This window comes from Camellia sinensis, chromosome 5, assembly GCF_055761805.1.
Source record: "Camellia sinensis isolate YWXY chromosome 5, ASM5576180v1, whole genome shotgun sequence".
Lineage (NCBI taxonomy): Eukaryota > Viridiplantae > Streptophyta > Magnoliopsida > Ericales > Theaceae > Camellia > Camellia sinensis.
Window position 1 is genome coordinate 110143172 of NC_138965.1, and position 13333 is coordinate 110156504.

A 13333-nucleotide genomic window follows, 5' to 3' on the forward strand; every position below is an offset into this window, starting at 1 on the left:
TTAACCGATTTGGGTGGTGTGAACAGACAGGCGCACCTGCTGTTTTTAACCGATTTGGATGGTGTGAATAGACAGGCGCACCTGCTGTTTTTAACCAATTGAATGGCCACGAATGTCGCTTTACTTCCTGGTCATATTCACAACTTTTCGTATTCTCCAACGGGGTGACAGACTAGGTTGATTTAGTATCCAGAATTGAGGTGCATACTGTAGACACCCCATTTTGACCGGCCCTAAGACTCGGGCGCTTTCTTTTGATTACCCGATGATGACAATTAGAATGTGTTTCTCACAAAATTCTCAGAAAGAAAGATGGAATTTAAGTTTTAATCCCAACCTTCACCCATTTTTTTGGCCAAACTATTTTAGACCTTAAAACCCTCTTTTCAAAATATGTTTTTTTTAAATGTTTCTACGATGTCCCGAGGCTTCCATTTCGATTAAAATATTGCACTTTTCAGTAAACCGAGTAAGGACAAAGTGGAAATAAATGGAAGGGAGGTGAAATTTTTGAAAAATATTTAAAAATATCTTCTTTATAGGTTTGGAGTTGAAGGAAATAGGAGGGGATGAAAGAAAGCTGGTTTAGGAAAAGGATGAGTATCAAATCATTAAGAAGGAAATGAGCAGTCTTCACTAAATTGGGCATTTCTGTTTGTACACTTAGAATTTAAATGTGAGGCTACCACCATTAGAAAGTAGACTTCTGGGGCTTCAATTTAGACCCAAGAACCACCTTAGACCAAGTCCAAATAAGGGAGATATGCCCATTTGAAGTTGAGCTTAAGAGCAGATTTTGTTGATCCAGCCCGAGACAGCCTTCACTAAATTAGGCATATCTCTTTGTACACTTGGAATTTAAATGTGAGGCCACCACCATTGGAAAGTAGACTTCTGGGGCTTCAATTTGGACCCAAGAACCACCTTAGAACAAGTCCATATGGGGGAGATATGCCCATTTGAAGTTGGGCTTAAAAGCAGATTTTGTTGATTCGACCCAAAACAACAATAGCCCATTTTTCTTGGTTTTGGTTCGGTTGGGACAACCCATTTACCCATTTTTTGAGCCATTCAAGTGCATCCACTCATCCTCCATTATACCTAATCATCCTCCATAGTCAAAAAGATATTTTGTTTGCATCCATAAAGGAGTATCCCATGCAACCACCTTGAAAATTTGCCCTCCTATCACATTCTTGTCTCCCACCTTGTCTCCCACCTTCTTTTTGACCTTTACTCTCCCTCATTGCCTATATAGAATGATCATATTGTAAGAGAGGAGGAGGACCACGAAATTGAAGAGAAAGGAGTGAGAAAAGGGTGAAAAAAGAGAGAAAAATTGAGTTTTTGAACCAAAAATATTCCTATCTTCCATATACACCTCATTCCTTCCATAGCTGCTGAAATTCCTCATTTCCATACACCAAAACCACTCCAAAAATTCTGATATAGCCAAAGATCAATTGCCTCGACCATAAGGAAGAATGTTTAGTGATTGAAAGTGAAAAAAAACTAGAGAGTTAACCACTTTTCATACCACAAACTCCATAAACTCCATAATTTTGAATTAAGGATTTGAGAACACACTTCCTACACTTGAGGGTAATCAAGAGGAAGTTTGGAAATCAAGAAGTCCAATCTTTCTTTGGAAGGTGAATTTTTAATCTTTCATTTTCTTATATTTTGTATCTTATATTTATTTTCTTACTTCTTATTTCATTGTGTTTTGTTATAATCCAAGTAGTTGTTTATCTCATATTTATTTTCTTACTTTATATTTCATAGTATGTTGTTATAATCCTAGTGGTTTGTTTAGCTCATAATTATTTATTTATTTTTATTCGCATACTTAATTTCATATTAGTTTTGTTGTAATCTTGCATGTTTTACCTCACATTTATTTTTTTTCGTGTATTAGTCTCATATTAGTTCTGTTATAATCTTGCATGTTCTATCTTATATTTGTTTTATTGCTTTAGGTTTATATTGTGAGTTTGCACTTTTTTTTATTTTATTTTATATTTATTTTCTTTTTTAATCTAACCGGTAGTGGTTAGTTGAGCCACCTACATATTTTTTTTTTGTTTGTTCCTTTTCTTGGTTTTGCAACAAGACAGGTTTTGCTTGGCCTAGTTCGCCGGCCGGCCTATTTGGCCGGTCGGTTAGCTTCTTCCGAACAAGATGGCGTAATCTTCCAATATTGGCCAATTTCCGCCGGCGGTTCTAAAGAACATGAAGCTTTTATTTTATTTATTTATTTTATTTTGAGTGTATTGTGAGGTTTTTATTTTGTTGTAATTTTCTCCTCATCCCTCTCTAATTCGGTTTGTAATTATTCTTTAAAATGTTGTAATAATTCCCCGCCCCGCTTCTTTCCATCCCGTTCTTTTACTTGCTTTCTTTATTTGTACATAAACATCATATTTATTTTTCATCATAGTTATGCTTTGCATCCATGTTTCATGCATCTTGATTCGGCTAAGTTTGCATTTGTGGATTTAATCAATTCCTATGTGATTATGTGCGCTACCTCATGTTCTTGAGATGATTCACATATCATATTTTAGAAGCCGAATCTTTAGTTGCATCTCATGAGTGAATTACATTAGGGTTTTGTATATAAGATCATGCATATTTTACTAACTTTGTTTTGCAGCTTGTTCGTGGGACATCAAACATGTGAGTTTTTATGCTTTAGCATCCCATGTGTGCGTGTTTTTCTTACTATGTCTAGCATTCTACCATGAGGCTAGTTGCTTATGTGATATAACTCTATGAATGCCAGTGGATGGAGGTTGTGTCGCTTAATTTGGAATGATGTTGATTTTTCATGCTTGTAAACTCAATTTATTTGGGTTGTACATCGTCAAAACTCTTTCAAAATGCATGATATCAAATTGTTCCAAAATGAATGGCATAGTCTATACTTGTATGCTTCACATAGTAAATTTTAGGATTTATTAACTAATCAGAACATGAACATATAAATAAAATAAATTTCATATCATGGTTAGTAAAGGCCGATCTTTGATCGGGTGGGCGGGGGTGCTCATTATTGACCTTCCCCTCTCATACCTAAGGTTCCGAGCCAAGTATCCTTGGTTACGACGAACAGTAGCTTTGGCACGAGTCATGGGTTTCCTAATTTTCCCAAAATAAATATTAGGTGGCGACTCTGAGATCTGATGACGCAGTCCATTTTTGACAAAATTGTAATAAAATGGATTTTCAATAAAAGTTTCCAAAACTGGACTCTCATCTATGTTTCACATTGCACTCATGAGAATAGATCAAAGAGATCTCGGGGGTCCGAACTGTTTAACGCGCGCGGGTACCCCCCGGGCATGTTACAGTTTCTGGCGACTCTGCTGGGGATTTTATGAAACCTTGACTCGAACTCCATGATATGACCTTTATTTTCAATTATATGTTCATTGCATTGCATTCATTGGTGCACTTCAAGTCCTTGTGTTGCCCAGATACTAGTGGGAGCACAGGTAAGCTTTTTGTGACACTACACCTATTTTTACGATACTTTAGAGGCCTTGTGTTGTAACCTTTTGAGATTTGTCAAAAGGGTAGCTTTGCTATGTAGCCCTGCTATCTAGCTTTGCTATCTAAGGTTCTCAGACTCCGAAGAGAGGCTATTTGACTCTTCTGATTTCCTGGGATCTTTATTGGTTATGACCTGAAGGACTCTTTGGTAACGTCACCTTGGCTTCAACCCGTAAAGTAGAGCCAACCTTGTACATATGGTGAGCTATAGTACCTTTCAAATTAAGACAGGATGCTTTCCCGTTTCTAGGATGTATGATACCGCTTGTGTGAATAGTGAAACCCTAGATCATTCCAAGCTAGGACAGGATAACCCTACCCTCTTTAGGGGTGTTTGTTCTCTTTCTTCCTTTATGTGCAATGTATTGGATCTATACATGGGTTCTCAAATTCAAATGAGTGGTTCAGGATGTTCAGTTTAGCATCATTACTTCCAAAACAAAAAAAAAAAAAACAAAACAAAAACAAAAACAAAAACATAAAATCAAAAAACAAAATAAAAATAAAAAAATAAAAAACTCCAATATCCCACAAAGTCGACCATTGTAAATAAATAGAACTTGTGGGGTATCCGACCATCTCTGTGATTGGGGAGTGACCACCTGTTGATTGCATGAGCTTTATTTTGAATGTTGTGGCTGGCCCACACTTTGACTAGCAATTTATTTTGAATGTTGTGGCTGGTCAACACTTTGACTAGCAAAATTGAGAATGGTTTTATTCTGAGTTCTGAATTGAGTATTGAGTGTAAGTTTGACTCCACCAAGTTTGTAGAGTTAGAGTCAGGCTCGAGTCAGCCTAATAAGTCAGAGTCTGTTGATTTCGATAGTGCTAACCTAGACATTTCTGTTCTGTCTAGGTTCTCTTTGTCATTTTCTTTTGAGTATGTTGTCAAAAGTCTGTTGTCATTGCTGAGTCATAGTCTCTTTTCAATAAACAGAAAAACAAAAAAACAAAATGCCATAGAGTCTGCCTACTTCTCTGTGCCTTAATTCATTGCATTGACCAAAGTTTTTCAAAACTTTTTCCAAAACTCTGATGAAAACAAAGAGGAAGAATTTCCTCGGGATTTGCAAATTTTGATCAACTGAGAAGAAGAGAGGTGTGCTAAGCCTTTGATGAATAAAATCATTTTTGTTAATGTGGGTACTGAGAATGATCCTAGCTTGGTCCAAATTGGTTCTATCTTGTCTTCGTAAGAGTACGAGTGATTAGTCACTTTGTGAAAAGATTTCAAAAAACTGTTTTTGCGTGGTCCTACAAAGACATGCCTGGAATTGATTATACAGCATAGGATCCCTCTTGACTCGAGGTCCGACCTCCTTAGCTCCTTAGCTTTCAAACCTGAATTCGAAGTATTCAATGATCATTCAAAGTGTAAGGCTTGCGTAGCCGAATTGGAAATATCCCTTGAATTAGGGGCCATGATGTGATTCAAATGGAGGCAGCCCTTCAACTAGGGGCAAGAAGGTCGAATGTGATTCAGATTTGAAACAGCCCTTGATCTAGGGGCAAAAGTATGAGGCTTGCATAGCCGAAATGGAGGTAGCCCTTGAACTAGGGGCAATAAGGTACCATCCTTGAGAGGCTCGCTGGGCCGAAAACCCGAAAGGGCGACCTAGGCAAAAGTTAGAGCACAAAAAAATAAATAAATAAATAAATAAATAAATAAATAAAGAAGGAAAAATAAAAAGAAAAATGAAAAGCTCGCAAGGTTAAAAACCCGAAAGGGCGGCTTTGGCAAAAGTTAGAGCGTAAAATGAGAGTGTCAATACCCAAGTGAACCTTAGCCAGAACTATGTAGGGCCAGTGATTCAGATTGGAAGCAACCCTTGAACTAGGGGCAAGAAGGTCTGATGTGATGTAGATTTGAAGCAGCCCTTAAACTAGGAAAGGTTGGATGTGATCAAAGAGTTAAAACTAAATCGTTTCCCAAAGAAGACCGCACAGAAAGGCAAAACCCATAATTTGAGAGAATGAACTTTATTATTGAAGGACAGTCGAGTTCCTATCCACTACACTAGGGGCAACACTAGGGGCAAATTCAAACCCAATTAACCTAGTCCCTACATCATCATATCTACTGGTCAAGTGTAGCAGTCGTTCTTAACATCCAATCAACATGGACAAGTTAAACTGAAAGTAACCCTTGAGAGGCTCGCTGGGCTGAAAATCCGGAAGGGAGACCCAGGCAAAAGTTAGAGCAGAAAAACAAAAAAAAATATATAGAAAAAAAAATGAAATGAACAAAATTAAAAAAAAAAAAAAATTAAAAAAAAAAAATATAGAAAAATGAAAAAATGAAAAGCTCGCAAGGTTGAAAACCCGAAAGGGCGGCTTTGGCAAAAGTTAGAGCACAAAAGGAGAGTGTCAATACCCGAGTAACCCTCAGCCCGAACTACGATGGCCTGATTCCTATCTTGAGGATACGTAGGTAGCTTCATCTTGAAGTTCGGCCCCAATAATTTTTGTTAACTCATTCATTTCGTCCATGTTTGATTGGTGTATCTTTAGTCGACTTGGTTGTCCTATTCGTGTTGATTGGTGTATCTTCGTTCTGCTCAGTTCAGTTGTTCAATTCAACTTGGTTCAGTTTGGTTCAGTTTGGCGGTTCGGTTCGGTCCCGTTCTGCTCAGTTTCATTCGATTCGGATCGGCTCGGTTCGGTTATCATCGTTGCTACAAAACCAATTCGGGGTTATTTGGCTTGGGGCTATGCACCCCAATGGTTGATTCCATGTTAGTTGAGTAGTGGCCATTTGCAAAAATAGGTTTTGATTAATTTGAATGAAGCTGACTAATTTTTCTCAAAAATTGTTCTATTTTTGCAAAACTTGGACCATTCTTTGGATTTGAAAAGGGAAAATTTTCAGTGCTTACAGTTTAACTTACATGATTTGAAACAGAAAATTGAATAAGTATGCTAATCTAACTGTCTGTTGATCAAAACATTTTTATGAAAAAAAATCAAAAAAATAAAATAAAATTTCAAGGTAATGAATTAGGGGCATAGTCGAGTTAGAGATTCTATCTTCTCCATCACTTGAGTCATGAAGTTCCTTGGCCAACTCTTTGGCTAGATCATGAGTTCGTCAGCCAACGTTTTGGTCGGCCCAGTTTCAATTTCAACCCATCAGGATAAACTGCAGAATCACTTAGGCTCAATGGTTGTGTTCCAGAGTCTTGTTTTTTTTTAAGTTCCTTTCATACCAGTCAATGTATATAAGTATGTTTGGATTGTTTTGTTTCGTTTTTCTTTCGTTAAGTCATTCTTTGATTTAGGTCAGTATGGGTCAGTATAGAATCAACGTTCAATTCAGAGTTCAAAATTCAATCACTCTCAAATTCAATCAAACAAAAATGTTTTCAAGTTCAAAGTGATATGCCAGTCACGCCCTCGATGTGCAAAAACTAAACTGATTTTATTGTAGTCAGGGGAGGACATCCCCGATCACAGAGACACAAAACAAAACAAAACAAAAAAAAAAACAAAAACAAAAACAAAACACAAAACACAAAAAAAAAAAAATAATAAAAACAAAAACAAAACAAAAAAAAAAAAAACAAAAAAACAAAACAAAACAAAACAAAACAAAAAAACAAAGAGAGAGAGAGAGGGATCTTTTTCTTCTTTCTTCTCCGGCAACAGCCCGGCGGCGAAGATTGCAACCGACTTCATTTGCACACAACTCCGTTGCCTGACTTTACCATCAGCTGCCTCGCTTCATCTTTACTTCTTCGAAGCTCTTGAAGACTCTGCCTCGGCCTTGGTAGAGCTTCCGAAGGAGATTATCCCTCGCTGGCCGTCAAAGGTAGTCCCATGACGAGTTGCGACGGTCACCTGTCGTTTCAACTCCTTAATTTGTTTCTTCAAGCCACTAACTTCCCCTCGAGAATCTTTGTACATATGTTGAAGTAAAGAAAGTTGTGCATTCAATCGATGTACTTCATATGTCCTGTTCTGCAGTCGACGGGACAAGTTGGAGACCGCTGTCACGGTCTCCACACATGACCTCAGTGTATATGAGTTTGCTTCAATGTCAGACTGTGCCGCCATGATTTGTTCAACTGACATCGCTGGAAAGTTGAAAACAGGGGAAGGAGGAGGAGCCCGTGGTTGAGGTTCAGGGGAGTCAGAATTGGTCATCTCTATCGTGGACTCGTTCAGGTCGGGAAAAAGAGTGAGAGAACCATGTGAAGAGGCCATGACAGAGGAGAGTAATGCAAAAAAAAAAAGGTTGCAGAGTGGTGGCAGAGAAAGTTTGCAGGCTTTGGCTCTGCTTCTCTCTCGCAGGCCTCAACTTAAGAAGAGAGCCAAAGAAGAAGACAAAGAGGGAGGAAGGCTGAGATAATCATTGACAATCGGGGCACGATTGGATAGCCTGTCGGTCAGGCGCCGCGATTGTTGAAATCGTGTGCCAGATACAACGCTCGAAGAAGATGACGGAAGAGAGAGTGAGACAAAAACAGAGAGAGAGGCGGGAGAATTGTATATTTATACATATATGTGTATATATTGTATATCTATGTATTATATATATTTGTTTGAACGTTTTGGTCACAAAAGTGGCTTAGGTTTAGTGGTTTGGCTCAGTGATTGAAGGCTGGAAGGCTGAGCCCAAGGTCAGGGGTTCAAACCCCACAAACAAATGTTTCTTTTGTTTTGTTTTGGTCTTATGTATATATATGTCTCGTATACCTATATATATATATTTGTTTGAATATTTTGTCACAAGAGTGGCATGGCTCAGTGGTCGAGGACTCGAAGGCCAAACTTGAGATCAGAGGGTCGAACCCCTGTGTCTATGCATTTTGCATTTTTCCTTTCTTTTTTTGCGTGTTTTGCGTACGTGCGTTGACGTCAGCAAACGGAATATGCCTTCTCAGTAACGGTATCTTTCCGTTGATGGCTGCAAACAGAATATTCCCCGAACCTATGTATGTATACCGTACATGCATGTCTGTATATTGCCGTATTTGTATGTATTTTGTCTGTACATAGTATATGTATACGGTATTTGGTTCGAGCATACAATTCCTTCTTTCATTCTGTGCATCTATCGCACAATAATCTCATTTCAAGCATCTATCGCACAATTTCGATTCCATCGCACTGTCTTGTGCAATTTCAATTTAATCGCACAATCTTGCGCATTACACCATCTTGTGCACTCCCTTGGTCTAGGAGACCTTAAATCCTCTAAAGGTGCAATTCCTTTGGTGTTTGTCGTGCCCGAACGACTTCAGATGGTCTGGTATAGCCACCTGCCTGTGATTGCAATGAGTTCCTAGGAGACCAACTGCGACGGTGGAAACTAGAGTTCGAATGGCGATGCCTAGAACGCAAAAGGTTTGGAATTTCCGAGACTAAAGTCTGGTTTAAATACCCAGGGGTGTATCCCCGGCTTGAAATCTGTATGGCAGCCCCATAGGTTGAGGTAGCGTGTATGCGCCTCAATTCTGGATACTGAACCAACCTAGTCTGTCACCCCGTTGGAGAATAGGGAAAATTGTGAATATGATCAGGAAGAAAAGCAACATCGGTGGCTTCTACATGTAGAGGTTACCCCTTGTCATTCTACCATACCTTCTTCCAGTTGCGTGAGACGCGTTTGGATTTCGAATCCACCTTTACTCCTTTCCCGCGAAACGTGTTAGGATGTGACGTTCTCCTTGGTTAAAACCTTCCCTCTCTCCGTATAAAATACGTTGAGATACGCCTGTTGGTTACACTATTGTCATTCTCTTTGGTTAAAACCTTCCCTCTCTCCGTATAAAATACGTTGAGATACGCCTGTTGGTTACACCATTGTCATTTTCTCTGGTTAAAACCTTCCCCCTCTCCGTATAAAATACGGTTAGGTACGCCTGTTGGTTACACCATTGTCATTCTCGTTGGTTAAAACCTTCCCTCTCTTCGTATAAAATACGTTGAGATACGCCTGTTGGTTACACCATTGTCATTTTCTCTGGTTAAAACCTTCCCTCTCTCCGTATAAAATACGCTGAGATACGCCTGTTGGTTACACCATTGTCATTCTCTTTGGTTAAAACCTTCCCTCTCTCCGTATAAAATACGTTGAGATACGCCTGTTGGTTACACCATTGTCATTTTCTCTGGTTAAAACCTTCCCTCTCTCCGTATAAAATACGCTGAGATACGCCTGTTGGTTACACCATTGTCATTTTCTCTGGTTAAAACCTGCCCTCTCTCCGTATAAAATACGTTGAGATACGCCTGTTGGTTACACCATTGTCATTTTCTCTGGTTAAAACCTTCCCCCTCTCCGTATAAAATACGGTTAGGTACGCCTGTTGGTTACACCATTGTTGTTCTCCTTGGTTAAAACCTTCCCTCTCTCCGTATAGAATACGCTGAGATATGCCTGTTGGTTACACCATTGTTGTTCTCCTTGGTTAAAACCTTCCCTTTCTCCGTGACACATTTGCATGTGATCTTGTGGCACATTTAATGCAATGCATCCCCTGTTATATTTCATATCATTTGCACGAAGCTTGCCTCTTCATTGTTGTCATCTTCATATCTTTATCATCACTCCATGGCATGGTATTGCATTGCATAATCATGAATTTTCAAACAACTGGCTTCGCAAAGCGTGTAAGTCCAACCTTCAAACTGCATTTTGAGCATGTCACTTCCATTCTGCCCCTGAACTACGCTGGTTTGATTCCTTGCAAAAGGATACGTAGGCAACCTTCGGGTTCAACCACTTGCATTGCATCTTGTTTGTTTGCCCAAGTCTTACGGCCTTGTCAAAAGGGTCGTCTTTGGGCTTTGACATTCACTCACGTCATGAAATGACTTTGAGCTCTGTCAAAGAGGGGCAACTGTAGACACCCCATTTTGACCGGCCCTAAGACTCGGGCGCTTTCTTTTGATTACCCGATGATGACAATTAGAATGTGTTTCTCACAAAATTCTCAGAAAGAAAGATGGAATTTAAGTTTTAATCCCAACCTTCACCCATTTTTTTGGCCAAACTATTTTAGACCTTAAAACCCTCTTTTCAAAATATGTTTTTTTTAAATGTTTCTACGATGTCCCGAGGCTTCCATTTCGATTAAAATATTGCACTTTTCAGTAAACCGAGTAAGGACAAAGTGGAAATAAATGGAAGGGAGGTGAAATTTTTGAAAAATATTTAAAAATATCTTCTTTATAGGTTTGGAGTTGAAGGAAATAGGAGGGGATGAAAGAAAGCTGGTTTAGGAAAAGGATGAGTATCAAATCATTAAGAAGGAAATGAGCAGTCTTCACTAAATTGGGCATTTCTGTTTGTACACTTAGAATTTAAATGTGAGGCTACCACCATTAGAAAGTAGACTTCTGGGGCTTCAATTTAGACCCAAGAACCACCTTAGACCAAGTCCAAATAAGGGAGATATGCCCATTTGAAGTTGAGCTTAAGAGCAGATTTTGTTGATCCAGCCCGAGACAGCCTTCACTAAATTAGGCATATCTCTTTGTACACTTGGAATTTAAATGTGAGGCCACCACCATTGGAAAGTAGACTTCTGGGGCTTCAATTTGGACCCAAGAACCACCTTAGACCAAGTCCATATGGGGGAGATATGCCCATTTGAAGTTGGGCTTAAAAGCAGATTTTGTTGATTCGACCCAAAACAACAATAGCCCATTTTTCTTGGTTTTGGTTCGGTTGGGACAACCCATTTACCCATTTTTTGAGCCATTCAAGTGCATCCACTCATCCTCCATTATACCTAATCATCCTCCATAGTCAAAAAGATATTTTGTTTGCATCCATAAAGGAGTATCCCATGCAACCACCTTGAAAATTTGCCCTCCTATCACATTCTTGTCTCCCACCTTGTCTCCCACCTTCTTTTTGACCTTTACTCTCCCTCATTGCCTATATAGAATGATCATATTGTAAGAGAGGAGGAGGACCACGAAATTGAAGAGAAAGGAGTGAGAAAAGGGTGAAAAAAGAGAGAAAAATTGAGTTTTTGAACCAAAAATATTCCTATCTTCCATATACACCTCATACCTTCCATAGCTGCTGAAATTCCTCATTTCCATACACCAAAACCACTCCAAAAATTCTGATATAGCCAAAGATCAATTGCCTCGACCATAAGGAAGAATGTTTAGTGATTGAAAGTGAAAAAAAACTAGAGAGTTAACCACTTTTCATACCACAAACTCCATAAACTCCATAATTTTGAATTAAGGATTTGAGAACACACTTCCTACACTTGAGGGTAATCAAGAGGAAGTTTGGAAATCAAGAAGTCCAATCTTTCTTTGGAAGGTGAATTTTTAATCTTTCATTTTCTTATATTTTGTATCTTATATTTATTTTCTTACTTCTTATTTCATTGTGTTTTGTTATAATCCAAGTAGTTGTTTATCTCATATTTATTTTCTTACTTTATATTTCATAGTATGTTGTTATAATCCTAGTGGTTTGTTTAGCTCATAATTATTTATTTATTTTTATTCGCATACTTAATTTCATATTAGTTTTGTTGTAATCTTGCATGTTTTACCTCACATTTATTTTTTTTCGTGTATTAGTCTCATATTAGTTCTGTTATAATCTTGCATGTTCTATCTTATATTTGTTTTATTGCTTTAGGTTTATATTGTGAGTTTGCACTTTTTTTTATTTTATTTTATATTTATTTTCTTTTTTAATCTAACCGGTAGTGGTTAGTTGAGCCACCTACATATTTTTTTTTTGTTTGTTCCTTTTCTTGGTTTTGCAACAAGACAGGTTTTGCTTGGCCTAGTTCGCCGGCCGGCCTATTTGGCCGGTCGGTTAGCTTCTTCCGAACAAGATGGCGTAATCTTCCAATATTGGCCAATTTCCGCCGGCGGTTCTAAAGAACATGAAGCTTTTATTTTATTTATTTATTTTATTTTGAGTGTATTGTGAGGTTTTTATTTTGTTGTAATTTTCTCCTCATCCCTCTCTAATTCGGTTTGTAATTATTCTTTAAAATGTTGTAATAATTCCCCGCCCCGCTTCTTTCCATCCCGTTCTTTTACTTGCTTTCTTTATTTGTACATAAACATCATATTTATTTTTCATCATAGTTATGCTTTGCATCCATGTTTCATGCATCTTGATTCGGCTAAGTTTGCATTTGTGGATTTAATCAATTCCTATGTGATTATGTGCGCTACCTCATGTTCTTGAGATGATTCACATATCATATTTTAGAAGCCGAATCTTTAGTTGCATCTCATGAGTGAATTACATTAGGGTTTTGTATATAAGATCATGCATATTTTACTAACTTTGTTTTGCAGCTTGTTCGTGGGACATCAAACATGTGAGTTTTTATGCTTTAGCATCCCATGTGTGCGTGTTTTTCTTACTATGTCTAGCATTCTACCATGAGGCTAGTTGCTTATGTGATATAACTCTATGAATGCTAGTGGATGGAGGTTGTGTCGCTTAATTTGGAATGATGTTGATTTTTCATGCTTGTAAACTCAATTTATTTGGGTTGTACATCGTCAAAACTCTTTCAAAATGCATGATATCAAATTGTTCCAAAATGAATGGCATAGTCTATACTTGTATGCTTCACATAGTAAATTTTAGGATTTATTAACTAATCAGAACATGAACATATAAATAAAATAAATTTCATATCATGGTTAGTAAAGGCCGATCTTTGATCGGGTGGGCGGGGGTGCTCATTATTGACCTTCCCCTCTCATACCTAAGGTTTCGAGCCAAGTATCCTTGGTTACGACGAACAGTAGCTTTGGCACGAGTCATGGG

General features: G+C 38.1%; 2 long non-coding RNA genes across 2 annotated transcripts; both read left to right on the forward strand.

Annotated features, from left to right (window-relative positions):
* The first annotated feature begins 227 nt into the window (after window positions 1-227).
* Window positions 228-8278, forward strand: LOC145790794 (uncharacterized). Its single transcript, XR_014329992.1, has 2 exons — window positions 228-1652; window positions 2118-8278. It is a non-coding gene; the product is annotated as an uncharacterized LOC145790794 (long non-coding RNA).
* A 1600-nt stretch (window positions 8279-9878) lies between these two features.
* LOC145790795 (uncharacterized) lies at window positions 9879-12663 on the forward strand. The gene is made up of 2 exons (XR_014329993.1): window positions 9879-11848; window positions 12314-12663. It is a non-coding gene; the product is annotated as an uncharacterized LOC145790795 (long non-coding RNA).
* Window positions 12664-13333: the final 670 nt, after the last annotated feature.